Source organism: Crocuta crocuta, unplaced genomic scaffold (assembly GCF_008692635.1).
Source record: "Crocuta crocuta isolate KB4526 unplaced genomic scaffold, BGI_CrCroc_1.0 scaffold132, whole genome shotgun sequence".
Lineage (NCBI taxonomy): Eukaryota > Metazoa > Chordata > Mammalia > Carnivora > Hyaenidae > Crocuta > Crocuta crocuta.
Window position 1 is genome coordinate 2,941,996 of NW_027528611.1, and position 24,616 is coordinate 2,966,611.

Below are 24,616 nucleotides of genomic sequence, written 5' to 3' on the forward strand. Positions count from 1 at the left end.
CGGCGCGCGGACGGGCTGCTGGGTGGGCTGGGGGCCGAGCGGCGCGAGGGTGAGGCAGAGAGAGAAGGGGCCAAGGAGCAGCCACGGCGACAGGTACCGGCGCCATGGCCGCAGGGATGGGGCGGGCGGCCGCGGCGCCCCGGGAACCGAATTCCCTCTTTCGCGGTCAGAGCGCCGCCGCGCCGCTGCGGGNCCGCGCCGCGCCGGTCTAACAGGTGATGATTCTCGTGCCAGGTTGCAACTTGATTTAGGGCTCCTTCGTCGCTTCGCTCCTGGAACGTTAGCACTCCTTCCGCCGAAGTCTTAAAAAGGTGTGCCGGCCATAGTATAGGGGTCCAACCCAGTATTAATTAAGAAAAGAAAGAAAGAAACAGTTTGAAGGGGTCAGCGTGCATTGATTGCATTCTTTCCATTGACGTGCCTGGAGGGAAATGGCCTTATTTTTAAAAAAAAAAAAAATCGGTTTCTGCAGTGGCGGCGAAAGCATAGGAAGGAAGGTACAAAGTTAGTAAATGGAGAATGCAGAACTCTGATATCCTTCAGTGTGGTTCAGAACAGTGTGTACAACGTTTGGCCGCCATTCAGTAAATTCTGCATGAAGTAGTTTGAGCTCGTGGTTTTGGATTTACTTTTCTGGAGTATGTTTTCCAGTGGAATACGGCTTAGCATTGAATGGAAGCTTTCTTTGGAAAGATGGGAGTAGACAGGAGTGTTTATTTTCATTGTCTTCCCGTTTTGTTAGATTGTGGACAGGGGAAAATTTAAGGCATATTTTGGTTAAGCTTCTGAATGGTCTATGGAATTCTGCATCCCCACCCCCACCCCCAAAGGGGTTTTTACTTTAGAAAATTGTAGTAGCTTTTTCTCTTGGTGTTTGAATCAAAGTTGAAGAATAGACTTGAAGAATTTTTTCTTCTTTTTGGGAAAATTTTATTTGTCGTACTTCACTTACCATTTTCTGCGTCTCTCTCCCTACTGACCTCCACTTAATCCACGATTGTGGACCTGACCAATGTTGGGCATCTACAGAAAAAAAAATACATTTAAAAATAGGATATGATTATTTTTTAAACGTAGCTTATACCTATTTAAATTATTTGTGAGTAATTTGACTTAGCTGACTTAATTCTTTTCTACTGTGTGTTTTATATCTAGAGGAGTGTTAACTTTTTAAAAGCAATATTACAGTTTTGATTTAATTATGCTACTTTGTTAGTATTTCATTGAATGGTTATTATTCACCTAGCTGTTTAGTAACACCCCTTAAAGTTGAACTCTTTAACCAATACGCTAGTTGTGACTGGGATTTTAAAACAAAATCAAAGATGGTCTTTATGAAGTGTCTTATATCTCTAAAACAATAGAGTTAAATGTTACGAGGTCTTTGTCCCTCCAACGTTTAACAAAACAAATATACGTGTTTTTAATTTGGGGTGATTTTTTAAAGAAAAAAACACATAATTTTATCCAGTTCAACATGAAAACCTTAAAACACTGGATTAGGCAACTAATTAAATCTTCAATTTTCTGTTTGTTCTTGGGCTGGAAAAGAACCCATAGTTTGGGTTATTTAGTTTCCTAAAGGTTTCTTAGCTTAGAACAAATCAGTCTAGAGAAGAAAGAGCATCTTCTTTCTGTAGAAAAAGTTATTGCTATGAGAGCTGAGCTGTCTTTTTAATACTTAGGGTAGATTTGTTCAACAGTGACTCGTCCCTGTTAGAGTGGATTTTATTCTACGTAAATAGTTGTAAGGAGTCTTAAAAGTCTGGGGTTCTCATTGTTTTGGATGACTTGAATCATTATTCTTTAAAGTGTATAGGAATATATTAGTTTTAACTACTATGTGTAATTTACTATGTGTAATTATTATAATCCTTATTCTATGGTGCTGTTTAAATATACCACATATAATAAATAAAACTTTTATTTCATGTTTTATTTACACAGAAGCATATTTTAGCAACTTTATAAAAATGTCTTTTAATTAAAAGCCCATTTTCAAGTTCAGTTTTTAGGTACTTTACTGGTTTTTTTTGTTTTGTTTTGGTCCACTTTAACTTGTGGTAGACCATATCAAAATTATCAACCACATTTCAGTTTCAAAATTAAGCATAAGTTGAATTCTTACATCTACACCATAAACATATTGAGTGTGTTTAAGGCATTTATCCTCAGGTGTGGTTCCTTTTGTGTTTTGGGGTTGGCAAATATTTTTGAATGAATAAAGCCACAAAAAAACAAGGACATATACTAAAATAGCTAATTTGAGGATAAATCAAGTGACAGTGTTAGATAGGAATATGGCTTTATTTGACTGCAATATGCATGTTATACCTAGCATTAAGAATATCTCTAAACAGGCCTTTAATATAATTTTTCACAGTTCGTGAAGAAAAATCTGTATTGTCCATGTTTTGCACACTAAATTCTGTAATTAATACAGTTAAATACAGACATTTTATAATTCTGAAACAACTTGAACTTTTTAAAAAAGATTTTATTTTTTTAAAAGTCATTTGTCCTCTCAGTGTGGGGCTTGAACCCACAACCCTGAGATTAAGAGTAGCATGCTCCACCGACAGAGCCAGTCAGGCACCCTGAAACTATTTGAACTTTTTGTTTTTTAACAGAAGTGTGTGTGTGTTTTTTTTATTTATTTGTTTGTTCATTTTTGAGAGAGAGAGAGCTCGTGTGAGCAGGGGAGAGGGGCAGAGAGAGAGAATATGCAGGCTCCACATTTAGCTCGTGACTGACTGAGCCACCCAGGTGCCCCTGAACTTTCTCACATAGCTGATTAATAATTAGATTTTGTTTTTTCATTATTGTACATTTCTGAATTTTCTACAGTGCCTTTTTTCCCCTACCTCTGGCCAGTTTTATTAAAAACAATTTTTGCATGATTTACTTTTTACCAGTGTTTTCCGGCATGCTCCTAGTGTTTCCAGAATCACCCAGATCAGTGATAACCAGTGTGCATATTCTGTAGTATTTTTCATATGCTGGGCCCAGTTCAGTATTGTTGCCACTGTAGTGTTGGGCACCAGTTTTTGCCAAGATAGTGTAGTGCTCCTTTCCTCAAGGCTGGGCAGTTGTTGGCTAGGATGAGCAGTTTCATTTGACCATCTTTGATCATTTTATCTGCTTGTACCCCATCATGTACTGTCCCCTTATCGGATCAAGCTGGAGCCTAGAGGCAATCAACTCCAGTGACGACGTCTTTTTTTTTTTTTTTAATTTCTTTTTTGATGTTTTTTAATTTATTTCTGAGAGACAGAGAGAGAGACAGCTTGAGCAGGGGAGGGTCGGAGAGAGAGGGAGATACAGAATCTGAAGCAGGCTCCAGGTTCTGAGCTGGCTGTCAGCACAGAGCCCGACACAGGGCTGGAACCCACAAACCGTGAGATCATGACCTGAGCCGAAGTGGGGCGCTTAACCAACTGAGCCATCCAGGCNGTATCTCCAAAGTGGTGTAAAGAAAATTAAATCTACACACAGAGGAGACTGCGTGGTTGTTGGTATGTAAATAATTATTGATTTTAAAACAATAGCCACTTAAGTGTGATTTAATTTGCAAATAAGATTCCATTAGATGACTCTTCTGTCAAAAGAGAGCTTAAAATTATTGTAGGGCCTTACGCACCCTTATAACTAATTTAACAGGTTACTGAGGATATTTAGCAATCTTTGAAACACCAAAACTCTAGTTCTCAAAATAATTTGTACCTCACAGTTTGTTATGAAGAGAATTGCCCTGTACTCAGCTGAAACTTAAACATGTAAGACTATAATCCTTAAATGGGGCAAGATCATTTTATGCTTTATTTATTAGTATTTACTTCTCGGCTTTTGGAACACATCTAGTTAATGAGAGGGAAGGACCACCAGAGGGAGTATGGGGTCTATATAATTGGCTCTACCTGTTTTCTGCTCTTGGTCTGGAAGAAAGATACTTTAAAAATAAGAATAAAATTGTAATTATCTAAAACAGTCAGGAAAAAGATAATGAAAGTTGGGGGTTATGGTGGTTTAGAGCTGCTGTTTTTGTAACGATTGATCGAGGCTGTTTTCCTTGTTCTTTTAGAAAATGGTACAATTATTGGAAAGTGATGTATTTTCAGAGTGAGTAATGGGTTAAGTAAATAATTACATATCTGTGAAAGTCAGGAAACATCCAAATGCTAAGAATATTTTTTAAGGTTAAAAATGTAGTACATTAGAATGGTATGTTTTTAAAATTGCCCATTTTGGGGGAGGAGGAATGAAAGATGTACAAGATCAAACATTACAAGAGGGTTGTTTTCTCCCATTTATAGTTGCAAACCTTTCCGAAAAACAGGCAGTGGTAAATTTCTAGAACCATTTGTAGCATTCTGCCTCCATCTTGGCAGTTTATGGGTGATGTTAAATGAGGAGCCAGTTTTATTTAGTCCCCTGGAAATGATAGTCTGATTATCAAGAGCAGCGTTGGGAATTTCAAATTGCTATCTTCAACAATCAGATTTATGTGTTTATTTCTAATGTTACTATCATTGGAAATTAAAGAACCTCTACTTTCAGCTGAAAATTGCACAGTAGAATTCCAAAGTCAAGATGTATCTTTCATAGACTTGATGCTGCAGTACATTGCTTCTTGGGGTGGAGAAAACGTCCTAGAGATTGAGCCCATTTCAGAATATATTCTCGATGAAGATGGGATGGTCTTTACCCATGTTAAGTATTAGCCAATATTACTTCCCTGTTTAACTTCTTTTTTTTAAAAAAAGCAAGACGATAAAATAAAATTTGTACTTTTAACACACATTTTGGGTTTTACTCCTCACATGAAAAATTATAGTGGAGGTAACATTTAATGTTTTGAAGGTCTAGTTTAGGGAGATTTGTTATGAGAAGAAAGTATTTCATTGAAACATGACAGAGTAACTCATACAGAGAGAAATCTGTTTCTCCTTTGAATTATTCTTAGGTTAAAACAGAATACTTACTAAGAAAAACTGAAATGGACAGCTTTCCCACGTTAGATGTGTTTTCACTTTGAGCTTTATACATTTAAAAAAAATGTATCTTTGTTGGTCCCAGTTGGACTTCTCAGAATCTATTCATTTACACACATACACACACAGGTAAAATATCTACATTTTATATTTTGTGTTCTATACATCTGTATATATATTTGCTGTATATAATGTGTAATAAGTATTCAGTCCATCTGTCTGTACTGTATGACTTTACAAGCTTATTTATAGGTGAAGTACCCACTCCTTTTTAAATGAAACGTTACTTCACCAAGGAGAAATAAAGTACATATTTGCAAAAAGACTAATGTAAAATGTTCATAGCAGCTTTTTTTCACAATAGGAATAAACTATTGATTCATACAATATAAATGAAGCTCAGAAATATTATTCAGAGCAAGAGAAGCTAGGCATAAGTATGTACCAACTGATGCCATTTTTGAAAAATACAAGAATAGGCAAAACTGTAGGTATGGTGATAGAAATCAGAACAGTGGTTTCTGGGTAAGGGTTGTGGTTGACTGGAAAGAGGCAAAAAGGAATTTTCTAGGGAAATAGAAATATTCTGTATCTTGACTTGGGTAGTGGAAATTCAAGTGTACACTTTTTGGGTAACTTTTTATTTTCATATACTTTTTAACTTACAGAAAAGTTGCAAGACCTAGCCCAAGGAACGTCCAGATTCACCAGTTGTTGGTGTACACGCTTGTTCAAACGTACTGAGCTGACTGCTTAAGATCTGGAAATTTTACGGTATGTAACTTTTACTTTAATGAGGAAAAAAAAAAGCTACAAAAATTCGTTGAAGAGGAGAATGATCTTGTTATCCGCAAAATGAAATACCTTGAGGCAGACTTGAGTGCTTTAACGATGATGGAGAAGAATAGAATCACTGGCGGTCTCTTGTCTTTCCATATATGTGTTTATACTGCTTCTCTCTGAAATTTCTTGGTGACAAATTTCTGTTAGAAGAAACGAGATTCTGAAAATGATTCAAAGCAGAAGTATCCGCAGGGAAAGCCTGCCTTATTTTGTTACGCTACACATGTCACCTAGAGAATGGGACTGATAGCTAGCAATAGCTTTCTGGGGAGCGAAGGTGTGATTATTCCTGTTAAAAGAGTTGCACATAGGGGCGCCTGGGTGGCTCAGTCAGTTAAGCGTCTGACTTCGGCTCAGGTCATGCTCTCACGGTTTGTGGGTTCGAGCCCCGTGTCAGACTCTGTGCTGACAGCTCAGAGCCTGGAGCCTGTTTCGGATCCAGGCATCTCCCTGCTCACGCTGTCTCGCTCTCTCTCAGGGGCAAAAAAAAAAAGAGTTGCACACCTACAGTGTGCAGGTTTTGCACAGACATGTATACTTTTTATTGTCTTGGAACTTACCAGATGAACATGAGGCAAACAAATCTGGTTGTCTTTTTTGGGTGGTGCTGTTTATCATACAGAGGAAAGACAGGTGCTCATAGAAAGCTAGGTGCTTATAAGTGGTATGAACTATTCTTGGTTATCAGTAAGTGGCAAATCTAAGTAGCAAATTTGTTGCTATTAGTTCCAGTGCTGTCAGAGTCTCAGTAGAGTGATTTGATTTAAAGTACATCTATTTATTTATAATATAATTTATTATATAAACATATTAGTTTATATAATTTTAAGTGTGTGTGTGTGTTTTTTTTTACAGGTTAGGGTTAGGTATAATTTATGGGTCTTGGTTCTTTTAATTTTTTTTTTGCATCTATATAAGAAAGTTGTTTATTTGGTTACCTAGTAGAGTGGAAGATATTTGAAATAATATGACCACTAACCAGCAGGTTCAACAAAGCAGTCATTGGTACTGGGGAAAAATGCTCATTTTGCCTTTGCTAACCGAAACCATACATTTATATGGACTGTATATTTTCTTCAGCAAGAATTGTAAGTTCATTGAAGAGAAAAATAACAAAAGTTCAGTATCAACTAACATGGATAAAAGGACTTTGCATGTAATGAACATACTCATGTTTCTCTAAAATGACACAGGATTTTTTTCTCCCTTTCATACACACTCAATTTCATTGGTCTATTAAGAATGAATAAAACATTATTTGAAATGTTTATCTGTAAGAATTTTGGTTCCAAGTTGTTTTTGTTTTTTGTTTTTTTTAGTTGTCAAACCTTAACTACAGATAGAAATAATAGAAATAATAATAATAATATTTTTTATCTTATTATTTGTTTTTTTTTTCCTAATGTTTTATTTATTTCTAGGAGAGAGAGAGACAGCTTGAGCAGGGGAGGGTCAGAGAGAGAGAGGGAGTCACAGACTGAAACAGGCTCCAGGCTCTGAGCTGGCAGTCAGCACAGAGCCCGATGCGGGGCTCGAACCCACGAACCGCGAGATCATGACCTAAGCGAAAGTCGGACGCTTAACCGACTAAGCCACCCAGGCGCCCCTTTTTTATCTTAATACAGATTAAAAATATGTGTAGGTAGGCTTTTTTTTTAATAATGGTAGTTTTAAACTATACGGAACTGGGGAGAATGGTATTATGAACCTCTATATACCTATTCTCCAGATGTATTAACTATCAACATTTTGTTTCGTGTGCTTTTTTTTTTTTTTTTTTAAGTTTATATATTTAGAGAGAGAGAGTGCACACNATGAGATAATGAATGACCTGAGCCAAGATTAAGAGTCGGATGCTTAACTGAGCCACCCACGTGCTCCCAAGGTGTTTTCAAGATTATTAAGTTCTCACAAATATTATAAAATGGTAGTACTATTGTGCATCAGATTTTTTCTCTCCTTGTTTTCCAAAAGTTTTGTTATAAACATAGAAACTTCAGAAGCAGTGTGTTTTAGATCAGAGACTTGGCTTTGGACAAATAGTAATTATGAAACTGTTTTAATCCTTAGCTCCTCTCTGTCAATTCATAGCCTGAGGAAAAAAAAATAATGTTTTAGCTTTTCATTTAGAACAAAGCAACCCAAATATTCTGTGTCTACATAATGAAGTATTCATCTGGAAGGTTAGGTTATCTTCAAAGTGTATTATCTGAGGAATGCCGTTGTTTTAAAAGTTCTTTTCTGTAACCTTCTCTTTCTCTAAAAACTTGATTATTGCTGTGCTCTTAGGCCACAAATCTGGATCTTCTGTTTAAACTTGAAGCCTTCCAAACTTGAGGCCCTTTAGGTCTTGAATCTAAATCTGTTTCAATACCATCTCTGTAGCAGCGGCACACCAGCACCCATACTCCCCAGCCCCGGGCAGAAATCTCTTTCCCGTTTTCCTCTTTACCTGTTAGCTCCATGATTCTTGTTGGTCATTTTTCACTCTTCCTTTACTTCCTAACTAAGCTCAGTGAGTCACTAAAACACTTCGTTTCTGACTTTTTAATGTCTTTATTTTTTTGTCCTTTTCATTTCTAGTACAATTGTCCTAATTTAGTTAACATGTTAAAGTACGAGAGTATCCCTAATCTATGACGAACTTCATACATACCAAAATTAAGCTATGTTCCTAAAGCAAACTAAGGCATTTTCGTCTCTTCCAGGGAAGGCTTCAGTCAGCCCTCTGTAGGCAAAGATGTTATTTTGAAGGCCTAGGTAATCACTGTATTTGAACTAAGATGATATTAAGACTTCAAAATCACTCAGCTCAAATAACCTGGAGAACGGTGGCTGGCAGGGCCCACAGTTTATCGTGGGGGGCGGGGAGGTTTAGGGTGTAAGCAGCAGACTTTCTTAGACCACTGAAATGGCCCAGCGTGAGTTCCTTCCAGCCCATATCTCCAAGTGCTTTGCAGTTAAGGAAATATTAGGTGTAATTACACACTTTCAGGACTGCTTGATGGTTTTAAGGCTAAAAGTACTAGTATATGGGTTACTTGAAATTCTTCTCTTTTTTTTTATTTTTAACTTTTTTTTTTTAATTTATTTCTAGGAGAGAGAGAGAGAGAGACAGCGTGAGCAGGGAAGGGTCAGAGAGAGAGGGAGTCACAGACTCTGAAACAGGCTCCAGGCTCTGAGCTGGCTGTCAGCACAGAGCCCGACGCGGGGCTCGAACCCACGAACCGCGAGATCATGACCTAAGGGAAAGTCGGACGCTTAACCGACTAAGCCACCCAGGCGCCCCTTGAAATTCTTCTCTTCTCCCTTGTGCCTTATTTCCTGGCCAAGATAGTTCCTGTCTAAAAGTTACTTTTGCTGAAAGTGACATGATACTCTTTTCATTATTTTTCTTTACAGGCTCCTGGAATTGATATTTGTCAGAAAGATAGGAGCCTCAGGTTAGTTAGGAGGGTATAAAATAGAAACAGAAAATAAGTTGGTCAACTTACAGAGATCTTTTTTTCTTTCTGCTCTTCTGGGAAATGTTTGAATTTCCTCCTGGTAGGAACCAGGACCCAGTTAGAGATTACTGACTTTGGGAATAAAAGAACTAAATTCCATATTGCTTCACATAATCTGGAATATTTGATTATTTTCTATGGGAATTAGGAACAAAATGTGGATTCTGAGATGCTTATGCAGAAACTCAGTTATTAAGAGTGGAGAATGGAGAAGTAAAATACATTGCTAGGAAGCTCTGTCTGGAGGAGCAGACATTGGAATGAGATTCAAGGGTGTTGCTACTAAGTAGCTATATGGTCTTGGACAAATTAAAATCACCTTTCTGAGCCTTATTTTAACTGTAAAATGAGTGGGTTGGATTAGATAGTATTATAAGTTTTCTTTGCTTCTCTGAAATTCTAAAACAAATGGTTTCTCATTTAAAAAAAAAAAACTCTCCTAATTTATATACTGTTCCTAGTAGTTTTTCAGCCATTGCTTCATATACATACGTTTTTTACAAAATTTCCTTTAGAGGCTAGGAAGAGAAAGAATTGAAGGAGTTAGAATTCTTTTTTTTTTTTTTAAATGTTTTTTATTTATTTCTAGGAGAGAGAGAGAGACAGCATGAGCAGGGGAGGGCCAGAGAGAGCGAGGGAGACACAGACTGAAACAGGCTCCAGGCTCTGAGCTGGCAGTCAGCACAGAACCCGACGCGGGGCTCGAACCCACGAACCGCGAGATCATGACCCAAGTGAAAGCCGGATGCTTAACCGACTAAGCCACCCAGGCGCCCCAGGAGTTAGAATTCCTAAAGTGGATTAGATTTTAATGTTGTTATTTATCTGTTTCTCCACTGAATTTCTCCTGGATTCCTACTTTCTACCTTGTGTTTGTCCGTTTCCCTTCTTTTATTGCTTTTACTTCTCTTTACAGTGTGACTTTCATAGTCTTTTGGCTGCCATTTGCTACTGCTTTTTTTCCTAGCTGTTCTTCACTGCTCATATTTCATAGTGACATGTATTCATCAGATAGATCCTTGAGTCTGAGCTGTCACTAAATTAAATTTAGATATCCTAATAGTTAGGATTAATGGGACCCTTCTATAATACAAAAGCTAAAGAGAGGAGTCCAAAGATAGAGGGAGTGAGGGAGCCTGAAGGGAGAATGAGTGGTGTGGGTGAGAGTTTCCAAGGATTAATATGATATTTGATTTAAACTCTAAGTTAAAATATTGAAGTCTTGATGACGGTGCCTCTGCCAGTGATAGTTTGGTCCTGAAGTCCTAATGGACTGTGAACTTCTTGAGGGCGGCAGCTGTACTTCTCTGATCCTGAATCCTTAGTGTTGAGGGTCATGCTGTAGAGTAAGCACTAGTTGAACTGAATTGCAGTTAGGACTGATTCTTTCTTCAAGGTGTTCTCTGGTAGACTGGGCAATAAGAACACGGTACAGACTCTTTTAAGTAAGACTATCACTCCCACTTGGTGTGATATTGGACAGCATACAGAGCTTCTCTGAGCCTCGTTTCTTCACCTATAATATTGAGGAGGGGCAGTTGTGAGGATTAAAGAAGTCAGTACCTATAAAACACTTAGTCCAGAGCCTGGTATATGTCTTCAGTAAATAATAAATGCCATTATAGTTTCATTAGTAAGCACTTTTATATTTCAGGCATTAGGTTCTCTTAGGTTCTAAGTAGTGTTGCTAAGAATAAATGAGACAAGACCTTGTTTTTAGAAAAGATAGAATATATGCACAAAAGGTAAACAACAACCTAGGCCCCATGGTAAGTGGCAAATGAGTGGTTTACTTAAGGACTCGAGGGGCCCGAATAATCCCTAAGGAGATGAAAACTTCAGAAGGGTGACAGAACTCAATCTGAGCTTTGAAGGACTGGTTAGCTGCCTAAGAGGATAGGCTCCTGTGTCGAAATGCTAATCTCAAGCACAATTACTCACCTCTCCCAGGATCATTGAGAAAGTTAAATGAGTTAATACATGTCAAGTACTGAGAATGGTGCTTCAGGCATGGTTAGAGCGTCATAAATTATTAGTACAAGTTGAGAGACGAGAGCGTGCATTTCAGATAGAACACTGAGTGATAATGAAGGGGAGATCTTCTAGGTTTTTGTTGGTAGTGATGAGGCCAGATCGGCTGAGAAGAATAACCTGTTGGAAAATAGTTGGTGACTATATAGAGGCAGGGTTATGAATGATTAAGTCTGGTGTTAGGAAGTCTTTTCTGTAGGTACTGAGGGAAATTGGGAGGATTTCTGGAGTTATTTGTGAGGCACTCTGGCATTTCTCTCTTTCTTTCCTGATATCATTATAACTGAAACGTGGGCTTAAGCCAATTTTGACAATGAAACTCATGATCTATCCTGAACCATTTGTCCATTTCCTTTTATAAACGTGAGTTCTTTTACTTTTTCTCTATCCACATTTTAGTTGTTTACATAATCCTTACTCCTTTTCTCCAAATTTTCCTCTCTGTCCTCAGAAACCCCAGTCTAGATCCTAAATCACTAAGGCCATAAGTAGAAAGGGCTAGGGGGAGCGAGAGAGAAAAAGTAAGGGAAGGAAATAACCTCTGGTCGAGCCATCTTGTTTTACAGATGAGGACATTGATTTCCAGAGGAGGTTTAGTCACATGTTCAAGTTCCACAGCTAATTAATGAGCAGGCCTGCCCCTTTTAGAGCTAAACTAAGGTGGTTGTTTTTTGTTTTTTGTGTTTTTGGTTTTTTTTTACTGTCCTTCCTAGTCTGATTCTCAACCATCCTGAGTGGTAATTATAGTAGAACTACCAATAACTCTTCTACTATTACTATTTAAAAACCAAGAAAAAAAAATTTTACTACCAAGAACGCACACTTCTTAAAGAAATTTTTAAAAAGTTTATTTTTTTTTTAAATTAATGTTTATTTATTTTTGAAACAGAGACAGAGCACTAGTGGGGGAGGGGCAGGGGGCAGAGAGAGAGAAGGAGACACAGAATTTGAAGCAGGCTCCAGGCTCTGAGCTGTCAGCATAGAACCTGATGCGGGGCTCGCACTCACAAACTCTGAGATCATGACCTGAGCCGAAGTCAGATACTCAACTGACTGAGCCACCCAGGTGCCCCTAAAAATGTTTAATTTTGAGAGAGAGGGACAGAGAGCTTGAGTGGGGAGGGGCAGAGAGAGAGGGAGACAGAGAATCTGAATCAGGGCTCAAACTCATGGACTGCGAGATCATGATCTGAGTCGAAGTCGGATGCTTAACCGACTGAGCCACCCAGGTGCCCCATAATTCATACTTCTTAATGAGAAGCCTGTGATTACATTTCTCGGATGAGCATTACTATTCTTAAAGTAATTGAAACCAAAACTCCAAAATCTGCTTTGAGAAGAAAAAGGTTTCTTTCTTTCATTTTTAGAGTTGAAAATTATAAATATAATAGTGTTGTAAACATAAATAGCATTCTCAAAAAAAGTAGACTTTTTGTTTCTATTATTTTACTGATTGATGGTAAATCAAGTGTTGGTAAGGTCAAGTGCTGGTAAGATTAGTGTGAAGAGTTGGGAGCTCTGGTACTTTGGCCTCACAGCCCCCAACCCTATATTTCTCTTACAGTAGTTTCTTGCGTCAGCATCTTGTCCAGCTTTTTACATTGTATTATATGCCACAAATAATGGTGAGAAACCTATTTAAGCATTGTTTTCTTTGACACAGTTTTCCTATGTAAATCCAGATAATGGAAGGTTTACAAAGCTCTAAACTTAGTTTCTGGTCACTTGAGATGCTCAATAAATACTCCCTTTTTACAAGAGTAGATAATTTTTCCATATATAAATAACTTCCGTTCCAAACCACTGAATAAATCAGTATCACACTTTTTTTCCCCCTTGAAATGTATGGTTTTAACTTTGACAATGTGTCCTTAATGCATTTTGGAAATTTGCATGGTATACAAATACTTTTTAGTCACTTTAAGTATAACTTTATCATGAAATCATTTTGCAACTGGTAATAATGTTCTATATTCTTTCCCATGATTACAGAAAGAAAAAGGCGTGGGTTACATAAAAATGCCCCAGACTTCTGCTTATCCTGCTTAAGTTCCTTTGAAGAAAGTAGGCATCTGCACTAGATTCATTTTTACTGATGTACTAATTTTACTTTATCATTTTTATTTTATTTATTTATTTTAATATTTTTTATTTCTAGGAGAGAGAGAGAGACAGCGTGAGCAGGGGAGGGTCAGAGAGAGAGGGAGTCACAGACTGAAACAGGCTCCAGGCTCTGAGCTGGCAGTCAGCACAGAGCCCGACGTGGGGCTCGAACCCACGAACCGCGAGATCATGACCTAAGCGAAAGTCGGACGCTTAACCAACTAAGCCACCCAGGCGCCCCTACTTTATCATTTTTAAACACTGAAGTTGAATTGTATAATCCACAGATGTATACAAATTTTTCCCCCATATCCTCAAAGCTTTGCATCCAATCACTTATTATATTTCCCATAGTTTGGTTTCTTTTTTCTATCTTCATTTTTCTGAAGAGAGAAGGGGTTTTTGTTTTTGTTTTTTTAATCTGCCTTTTGACCTGCAACTTCTTTTGTACTTGGAGGATTGTTTTGGTATGAGTCCTGTAATTTTCCTACATTGAGAAAGAAAGATTGTTTTGTAATTGTCATTCTTATACCAATAGTATAATTTATATTTCCATTTTTGAAAACTGCTAAATTTCTGCTATTGCTGTGTTAGATGTTCTATACCACTTATATGCGCTGTAGTTATGTTTGGTCATACTAAGTTCATGTCCACTGTCGTCAAAGTGGAAATACCATGGCTGGGGTGTGTTTATGCATTGCTTCTAGAGTTGTAGCCATTGACGAACAGGAAACTAAAAGCTAAAAGTTCAGGAAATGTTATTGTATTGAGACTTTGTGGAAAAAACATATAGAACTGAAATCCAGGACCATTTAAAGACTGAAAAATTTATATGTGAGTTTAGTCAGAGATGAATATTATGGATTCTTGTAACAATGCTGTCATATGCTAAAATATGGTAATAGATGCAGTATGTGCTTTGCAGGCCAGGAACATTGTGCAATGCTAGAAAAAAAATGCAACAGATTATTATATGTGTTCAAATATACACTTTCAAGAAATAAAACAGCTGGCACATCTGTCAAATTCTTCAAGGATGTCATGTTTTCAGAGAATTGCAGTTTGGGTTTTAGTCTAGTTCTTGGGAAGGGAGGGTCTCTGTTTTACAAGGTAGTCCGTTTTAGGAAGTTCTGATGGGTAAGTTTAATTTTCTAAAATTGAACTTTGTTTCTCTATAATTTATTAATATATTCTGTATTTCTTTAGTGTTGAAAATAATGGACCAAAATGACTTCAAAAGTTAAATGTATGTCAAGTTTTATTTTTTCACATATTATAGCATTTTAGGTGCCTCATAAAACACTACATTGGAGTCTTTATTTTTGAACTTATTTTTAAAATTTCTGTCAGAGGAGATGTGATTAACGTATATGCCTGGGACCTGTTTTTTCTGTTTCTATACATAGCTTTTTTTAACAAGATATGATTTGTATGGCTTGAACATTCTTAATCTTTGAGACAAGTGGGAAGTTTTAACATTGTAGAAGGCATTTTTTATTTTTGTTGCTGCTCCATTGTTGTATATTTCAACAAAAGAGGTAACTAATGACTATTTCACTGCTACATTAAGTGAGAATTCTGTTTTTTACAATGTTCTTTGTAGGAATTTTGCTGCATTCTATGTCTGTATTTATAATCATTTTACTAGTCTCATTAAAATTAGCCTCTTGTCAAGCTTGATTAAGGTTTATATCTGCCACAGTCACATGTTCACTTCCAAACTATCATGGCGAACAAGGGGGTAGAAAGCAAGGACTGTCAAAGATTGGGGATTGGTTCCACTCCAGGAGGTGGGGAGCAGTGGTTCCCGGTGGAAAGTCCCAGAATGTTGCTTCCAGGAGAGGAGGGGAGGAATGGACTTGGGGCTGACAAAACAGGGAGTCTCAACAAGGCCAGACCACAAAGGGACTGGGATGGAAGGTTAAGAAGTTGAACTGTGTGTGGTAGCTGCTTTGTTGTTGCAATAGATGTTTTTCAGAGAACAAGACCTCACTATACTTCTCTTGTATATTATATTATAGAACTTCTTATGTAGTACATGTTCATTGTACAAAAATTTAGTAAACGTGTAAGTTGAAGAAAATTAATATTTCCTATAACATTTTTCCCTTCCTCAAATATTCTTAATTTCCCTTCATTTAGCATCTAGTTTCCTTGTTTGTTTGTTTGTTTGTTTGTTTTTGAGAGAGAGAAAGTGCATGTGTGTGCAGCATGGGGTGAGACAGATGCAGAAGCAGAGGGGGAGAGCGAATCCCAAGCAGGCTCCCACGCTGTCAGCACACAGTCTGATGCAGGGCTCAAACTCTGGCATGTAAGATCATGGCCTGAGCAGAAACAAGGAACCAGATGCTTAACCACTTAACTGAGCCACCCAGGTACTCCTAGGTTACTTTTTATTAATTTTAAAGTGTGCTTGTTGAGCTATTCTTTCTACAAATTGTGCTTCTAGTAACTTTTTGAATTAATTATAAAGGGAATAGGAGTCAATTTTTAAAGCCTTTGTTTTTGTTTGATAATTATCCTATTAATTTGTATCTATTTTATGGGGAACCATAGGCATAATGAGAACATAGATGTGCAAGTCAGAGTGCAAGGCTTTTACAGGGGAAATAGGAAAAATGGAGACAAAAGACCTTTCTATAAGCTCTTTGGGAGCAGGGACCAGGGCTTTCCTGTTACTGTTATATCAGTATCATCAGGCACAGTGCCTGGCCCACAGTAAGTGCTCCTTAAATGGTTGTTGAATGAATGGATGAGTTTCTCGTAAGCATTTTGAGTAGTTTATATTTCTTGCTCTGTGGATAATCGGATCAGTTTACGTTCATCCAAAATTAAGAGCCTTTGCTGTGCACAACCTTTTCTTCTCTTTAAAATTTATTGTTAAGTATAATTGACATGCACTATTATATTAGTTTCAGGTGTACATCTTTTTTTGGCAATTCTGTGCATTGCTCAGTGCACTCCATGATAAGTGTAATCACCATCTGGCCCCATACAAAGTTTTTACGGTATTATTGACTATATTCCCTATGCTGTAGGGAATATGCATGACTTATTTGTAACTAGAATTTTGGCCCTCACCTTCACCTATTTCACCCATTCTCCCACCCACCCCCCCTCTGGCAACCACCAGTTTGTTCTCTGTATTTAAGAGTGTTTTTTTGTGGGGCGCCTGGGCGGCTCAGTCAGTTAAGCTTCCAACTTCAGCTCAGGTCATGATCTCACGGTTGGTGAATTTGAGCCCTGTGTTGGGCTCTGTTCTGACAGCTCAGAGCCTGGAGCCTGCTTCAGATTCTCTGTCTCCCTCTCTCTTTGCCCTTCCCCACTCATGCTCTGTCTCTCACAAAAATAAATGAACATTTTTTAAAAAGTCCTTTTTTTTTGTTTTTTTTCTTTCTTAAGTGAAAATTTAATACTGATTATTTTGTTAAAAGATAGGTATGAGTCAAAGGTACATGCACCCATATGTTCATTGAAATGTTATTTACAATATCCAAAATATGGAAGTAGCCTAATTGTCCATGAAGAGATAAATGGATAGGGGTGCCTGGGTGGCTTAGTCGGTTAAGCGTCTGACTTAGGCGCAGGTCATGATCTCACGGTTCGTGAGTTCGAGCCCCATGTCAGGCTCTGTGCTGACCGCTAGCTCAGAGCCTGGAGCCTGCTTCGGATTCTGTGTCTCTCTCTCTCTCTCTGACACTCTCTTGCTCATGCTGTCTCTCTCTCTCTCTCTAAAAAATAAATAAAACATTAAAAAAATAAAATAGAAAATATATTAAAAAAAGATAAATGGATAAAGAAGGCATGATATATACATGTGCATGCGCGCGCACGCACACACACAAATATTTCTCAGCCATAACAAAGAATGAAATCTTGCCATTTACAAGAACATGGATGGACTTAGAGGGTATTATACTAAGTGAAATAAATTAGAGAAAGACACATACTTAAGATTTTACTTCTGTGAAACCTAAGAAACAAAACAGAAACAGACTCCTAAATACAGAGAACAAATGGTAGTTATCAGAAGGGAGGGGTGGAGGGATGGGCAAAATAGGTGAAGGGGATTAAGAGACACAGACTTGTAGTTATAAAATAAATCAGGGAATGTAAAGGGCGGCATAGGGAGTATAGTCCATAACAGTGTCGTAACTTTGTATGGTGACAGGTGATAACTACTCATTGTGGAGCATTTCCTAGTATATGTAAATATCAAATCACTGTAGTATACACCTGAAACTAATAATATGTCAACTATACTTCTTTTAAAAAAGGCTTTATATGTGCCTATACATGCATGTGGACCCCATAAAGTAAAAATCCCTTGTTTCTTTCCCTGAATCCCAATCCCAGAATTAGCTGCTATTAGTGGTTTGTTATATTTCTTTTTAGATATTTTCTTGCATTCACAAATGTATATGCATTTTCTTTACACAAATAGAATAATAATGTACATTCTGTTCTGTGATTTCCTCCCCCTCCCCCCCTCCGGTCATTCTTAAACATCTTTACATATCAGCTCATGTACAGCTGCTACTTTATTTTTAGTTGCTGCATAATATTCCATTGGTGGGGACATATAATAATAGTCCAGTAAGGAAGCTTCAGTTGTGTCTTTTTTTAAACTATTATAACTGTGTTGTGCTTAATATCCTGCATATAATTTTTCTTTCTTCTGTGAGACTATCTATAGGTAATTTCCTGGAAGATTGCTGAGCTAAAGAATATTTTGCACTTAAACTTTTTATATATATTGGCAAATTCATCTTTAAAATATTTGTACTTCCACTAAGGATATGGGGTGTTATTTACTGATAACTGCATACATTTTCATTTTGCTGATTAGAAGGGTTCAACTTAAAAAAAATTTTTTTAATGTTTTATTTTGAGAGAGAGAGCATGCGCAAGCGTGCAGAGTGGGGGAGGGGCAGAGATAGCGAGACACTCAAAATCTGAAGCAGGCTCCAGGCTCTGAGCTGTCAATACAGAGTCCCATACAGGGCTTGAACTCAACAGACCGTGAGATCATGACCTGAGCTGAAGCCAGATACTTAACCCAGGTACCCCAGAAGGGTTTAACTTTAGAAAACGAATCCTTCCCATAGAATTTGAGTTGTTCAGAAGATGATAGATTAATGTATTCCCATTGCTTGATGTAATTAGTTTAAGTGAAGTGAAAGATGGTGGTTTGTGTTGTCTGTAGATCTACCGTATGCATTGCACTGATTTGGATATGGGAGACAAAGATGTTGGTTTTCTGGGGTTTTGCCTTAGAATGTGTAAGATAAACATTTATTAGTGACAGTCTGAAGGGGTAGAAGGAGGGCCCTGAGTACTGGTTTGAGAAGTTTGGACTTGTGTTGGGGAACTATTTAAGGTCCTTGAATTGGGAGTGTGCTGTGTGAGAGAGGCTTTACTGGCAGTATGTATGGAATGAATGGAAGCGAGTAGGCTGGAAGTAGGCAGGCCAGCTGGAAAACTGTGGTAATTCGGGAAGGAAATGAAGAAACCCCAGAATATGGTGATAGATGCGGATTTGGAAAATAAGATCGTAGAAGACACAATGAGCAGTTGGCAAGCCCTGTTGATTAAATGGAGAAGAAATATATTGAAGTTGTAAACTTAGGCGAGTAGCCAGATAGTACAGATAATGAAGTAAATAGAAAAGGGGACAATTTTCAAAAAGTTGATTTTCTCTGAAAAGGTAGGGATATAAAAGGGTCCTACTTATAGTCAGGCAATTTGAGATCAAAAACAGCGAAAGAGAAGAGAGAGAAATTTTAATTAGATTTGGTCATTATACAGGTAGTAGTTGATATTAAGAGTGGTAAATTCTGGTATGGTGTAGTTGACAGGGGAAAAGCAGTTGGTGGAGAACTACATTTCTAAAAGGGATACTCTCGATAATGGGAGATGGGATGAAAGAGTAGTCAAGCAAAGAAGAAATTTATAATCAGGAGCAGGAAAAGAATTGGGATTTGTATCTGCATATAATTCAATATTTACTTGGTGTTTTCTGGTAGGTAATGTGTCCTTCTTTTGGTAGTGATACCTCAGAAAATTTTAGTGGTTATCTTAAAGGTGGAGTTAATTTTATTCCTGAGGTTAATATTATACTTGAGTTTTGGTGTCCTTTGCTTTTGTTCCTTTTAGTTTCATAAAATCTTTTCATCTTATTATCTATGGGTCCTAAACAAGAAAAAAAAAAGCTTTTTGTTGGGTAAAGTTCAGATAACCTTGTACATTTTTCTCCATTTTTAAGGTATTATTAGTCACTTATACCCAAGAGTAAAGGAGTTTATCAGATCTTTCCTGAGAACAGCTTTTTCTGAAAGAGGGTGAAGGGGTGCACAGAAAGGCACTGAGCTCCTGGCCAGAGCAGCAGGCCAAGGAAGTGAGAGGAAACAAAGCAGGAAGATGGGGCACATGGAAGACACAGTGCAAGTCCTTTACGATCCAGCCCATGGGCCTCAGCAAGCTGGAAGCAGGCCCCAGGGTCTAAGGAGTGTCAATCCAGGCCTCAGGGAGGGACATCACAGGCCAGATACCTTGTACATTTTAATTGATCATTTACAAAAATGTTTCCTGGCTTTTGAAACTTGGCTAATAACCAATGGTAAGACTCCATATGTTTTTAGGATATAGTGTGAATTTAGAGTTTTTACTATCCCAGTGCTTCTCAGGATGGAGCCTACTCACAGGAAATGATCTCGTGTCAAAGTCAGGACCTCTGACACTGTGTGCAATGGTTAGAGTCACAACCTCAGGAGTCATTCTGCCTGGTTCCACTAGCAATATCATGCCCCTTAATTTCACCATTTGGAAATGGCAATAACAGTTCCTACATTGTAGGGTTATTGAGAGAGGCTTCATCCTGGAACTTACCATTCTAGTGAGGAGAGACCAGCACCATACAAGTAAATATATGTGCCAGGTGGTAAGTGGAGGGAAAAAATGGTAGGGCTGATTGCTGTAGTTACTTGTTTTTATATTGGGTAATAAGGAAGACCTTTCTGATAAGAAGTATTTGAACAGAGACCTACCTGAAGGAAGTACGGGAACAAACTGTGCCCCGGGGAGGAGTCCTAGGCAGAGGGAAGAGCCAGTGCAGAAGCTGTACGGAGACGCACGTTGGAGGGGATGTATAGTGAGAAGGCCAGTGTAGCGAAACCGGTGAGTGAGAGAAGGAGCAATAGGAAGCAGTTTCAGAGATCGCCGCTGACCAGCGTGCGCGGTGTTAAGTGCAAGAGGGACTTTAGATTTTGGATTTTATTCTGTGTGAGATGGGAAGCTGTTGGAGTGTTGCCAGAGTAATTTTTTGTAAGCTAGTCTGATTGTCACTTCTTTGCTTCAGTTCTCCATTTCCTTTGGAATGAAGTTCAAATTCTTTATTCTGGCACACACAGTCCTTCCCAGTCAGCTTCTGCCTATTTAGCATCCCCTGCCTCCTTTCCACATGTACCCTCCACTTTAGCCAAGTTGGATTACACGCAGTTCCTTGGATGGGCCGTGATGATTCATATCTTTGTGTTTTTCTGTGTGTTTCTTGCCCTTGAGAAACTGTCTCCCTCGGCGCCCATAGTCATTGGCTATGTTTTAGAGGGACCTCTTTGTGCTCCGAGAGCATTCTGTGCCTTGTTCTCTCACCTTTCCCGCTTCCCTAGCAACTTTGTCCTCGAGACACAGCTCTGGAATGTGCCGTGTTCTTTTCCCAGCCTCGGTTTCGCCCTTGCCCCACACCCTTGCCAGTTGAAATTAATGTCCATCCTTCAAGAACCAGCTGGAATACTACCGCCTTTTCCCTGCTTTATAAATCACCATCTTTCCCCTACCCTTACAGATATTTTGTAGTTCTCTCATACGTGATCCCAGTTATCTTGAATCAAAATGTTTCTTTGCCCTACCTCACCAAAACCTTTGGCCTTACTCATTTCTGTTCCCATTATGGCTCCCAGTATTGGGTCTTGCTCAGATTTCACATTCAGCAGGTGCTCATGGTGTTCAGGATTCTTAGGATAACTAGAAAACTGTTGCGTTCCAAGATGCTAATGGCAAAGCAGCAAAAATGAACAACCAAAGTGAGGCAGCTGTTAAATTAACAAAACAGATTTACTGTAACATAATGTTGATGATGGCGTGGTTACCTTGGTTCTCTCGTATATTTACTATTGGCACCAAAAGTTGGTACAGCCCCTTTGAAATGTAGCTGAGCAAAATGGATCCAGGCACATAAATGTTCATGGGTTTTGACCCAGTAACACCGCTTCTGGAAATCATCTTAAGAAAATAATGTAGTGGTTGCTTTGGCAGCATGTATACTAAAATTGGAACGGGGGGCACCTGGGTGGCTCAGTCAGTTAAGCATCTGACTCTTGGTTTTGGCTCAGGTCATGATCTGATAGTTTCATGAGTTCGAGCCCCGCATCGGGCACTGTGCTGGCAGCATGGAGCCTGCTTGGGATTCTCTCTCCCTCTCTTTGCCTCTTGCCCACTTGCACTGTCCTCTGTCTCTTTCAAATAAATAAAATAAAACTTAAAAACAAAATAAAATAGGAATGATACAGAGAAGATGAGTGGGTCCCCGTGCAAAAATGACATGTAAATTCGTGAAGCATTCTATATTTTTCATAAGTTAGAGCTCAATTAAAAAAGAAAAACCTAAAAAAAAAAAAAAAAACAAAGGAGGGGTGCCTGGATAGTTGGTTGAGTGTCCACTTTTGATTTTGGCTCAGGTCCTGATCCCAGGGTTGTGAGATCAAGCCCTGGATCAGGCTCTACACTCAGCATGGAGCCTGCTTGAGATTTTCTCTCTTTCTCCCTCTGCCTCTTTCCCTCCTCCCAGCTCTAAAAGTTAAGAAAAAAAAAAAAAAGTTTTTTAAAGAAATAATACAAACCAGAATGACAGTTACAACTACTACTGTTTGTGTGACAGTCACCATGACAAGCCCTTACTTGATTTAATTTTCAGAATTCCAAGAGGTGTAAGTACTATTAATCTCACGTGATAGATGGGAAAATTGAGGCACAAAGTAGTTGAGTGACTTGCCCAAGCAGCCCTCATATAGCTGCCATTGTCAAGCCAGGGTTCCCACTAAAGCAGACAGTTAAGAATACTTGTTGGGGCACCCGGGTGGCTCAGTCGGTTAAACATCTGATTCTTGATTTTGGCTCAGGTCACGGGCTCACCATTTGTGAGACTGAGCCTGCTTGGGATTCTGTTTCTCCCTCTCTCTCTCTGCCCCTTCCCTGCTTGCATTTGTGCTCTCTCTCTCAAATAAATAAACATAAAAAATAAAATAAAATTTAAAATCTTTAAAAAAAGGAATTTGTATATATTTTATATATGTATACAATTTTATCTTTAATTTCTACACTGACCTAGGGCTCGAACCCACAACCCTGAGATTAAGAGTCACACTCTCCACCAACTGAACCAGCCAGGTGGCCCAAGAATTTATACTCTTTTTTCTTTTAATTTTATTTTTAATTTTATTTATTTTGAGGGGGAGAGGGAGCAAGCAAGAGCAGAGGAGGGACAGAGAGAGAAAATCACAAGCAGTCTCCACACTGTCAGCATGGAACCTGACAGGACACTTGATATCACAAACTGTGAAATGATGAGCCAAAACCATGAGTCAGACGTTTAACCTACTGAACCACTCAGGGGGCCCAAGAATCCGTACTCTTAATTATATAGTATGATAAAAGCCTGGGCACAAAACCGTTCACAGCAGTGTTCTGTAGAATAGATACATTGGAAGCAATGTATGTTAGGAATTAATGTCCATCCATTCCATAGGGTAATTTTTCTAACAGTTTGAGATAAAATTCACATAGTGTGGTAATAACCTCTTTAAAGTGTGTAACTCAGTGGTTTCCAGTATATTTACAGAATTGTGGGCGCCTGGGTGGCTCAAGTCAGTTGAGGGTCTGACTTTGGCTCAGGTCATGATTTCACCATAAATGAGTTCAAGCACTGCATCGGGCTTGCTGCTGTCAGCGCAGAGCCCACTTCAGATCCTCTGTCCTCCTCTCTCTCTGCCCTTTCCCAGCTCATACTCTGTCTCTGAAAAATGAATAAACTTTAAAATGGAAAGATTTCAGGGTGCCTGGGTGGCTCGGTCAGTTAAGCGTCCAACTTCGGCTCAGGTCATGATCCATGGTTCATGAGCGGGTTCACGCCCCCCTTCAGGCTCTGTGCTGACAGCTAGCTTAGATCCTGGAGCCTGTCTTTGGATTCTGTGACTCCCTCTGTCTCTGACCCTCACCTCTCATGCTGTCTCTCTCTCTCTCTCTCTCTCTCTCTCAAAAATAAATAAAACATTAAAAAAAAAATAGAAGGATTTCAACAATATATTCACAGAATTGTGCAACTATTGCCATTATCCTACTTCAGAGCATTTTATCACCCCCAAAAGAAATCTCACACCTGTTAGCAGCCGCTCTTACTTCCACCATTACACTTGGTAACCATCAGTCCACTTCCTGTCTCTGTGGTTTGCTTGTTCTGGACATTTCATATCAATGGAATTGTAGCCTATGTGGTATTTTTTTTCTCACCCTCATTAGCATAGTATTTTCAAGGTTTCTTCGTGTAGCATATTATCAGTACTTCCTTGCTTTTCATTGCTGAACTGTATTTTGTTGTGTGGATATACCATTTTGCTTACCTATTCAGTAGTTATTGGATATTTGGGTTGTTTCTACTCTTCGACTATTGTGAATAATGCTGTTATGAACATTGATGCACAAGGTTTTGTATGGACATATGTTCTCATTTGTCTTGGAACTGTGGATCAATGATAACTGTTTAATTTTTAGAGGAACTGCCACACTGTTTTCCAAAGCAGCTGTACCATTTTATATTCCCACTAGCAATCCGTGGGGGTTCTACTTTTTCTACATTTTTGTCAGTGCTTATTATGATCTTTTTTCTAATAGCCATCTCATTGGGTGTGGAGTGGTATCTCACTGTAGGTTGATTTGCATTTCCCTACTTTCCCTCAGCATCTTTTCATGTGATTATTTGCTATTTGTGTATCTTCTTTGGAGGAAATGTGTATTTGCATACTTTGCCCATTTTTTTAACTTTTATTTTTCAAGTAATCTCTTGTACCCAGTGCAGGGCTCAAATTCACA

General features: G+C 38.4%; 1 protein-coding gene and 2 pseudogenes across 2 annotated transcripts in view; 2 read left to right on the forward strand and 1 right to left on the reverse strand.

Moving 5' to 3' along the window:
- Positions 1-6: 6 nt before the first annotated feature.
- FKBP5 (FKBP prolyl isomerase 5) overlaps positions 7-24,616 on the forward strand; it is a 110,777-nt gene continuing 86,167 nt past the window's right edge. For both annotated transcript variants that reach the window (XM_077754908.1, XM_077754907.1), the window contains exons 1-2: positions 7-93; positions 5,660-5,765. The gene's annotated coding sequence lies outside the window, so the exon portion shown is untranslated. The remainder of the gene's footprint in view (positions 94-5,659; positions 5,766-24,616) is intronic.
- LOC144224010 (large ribosomal subunit protein eL30 pseudogene) lies at positions 2,902-8,299 on the reverse strand (annotated as a pseudogene).
- LOC144224096 (U6 spliceosomal RNA) lies at positions 22,011-22,103 on the forward strand (annotated as a pseudogene).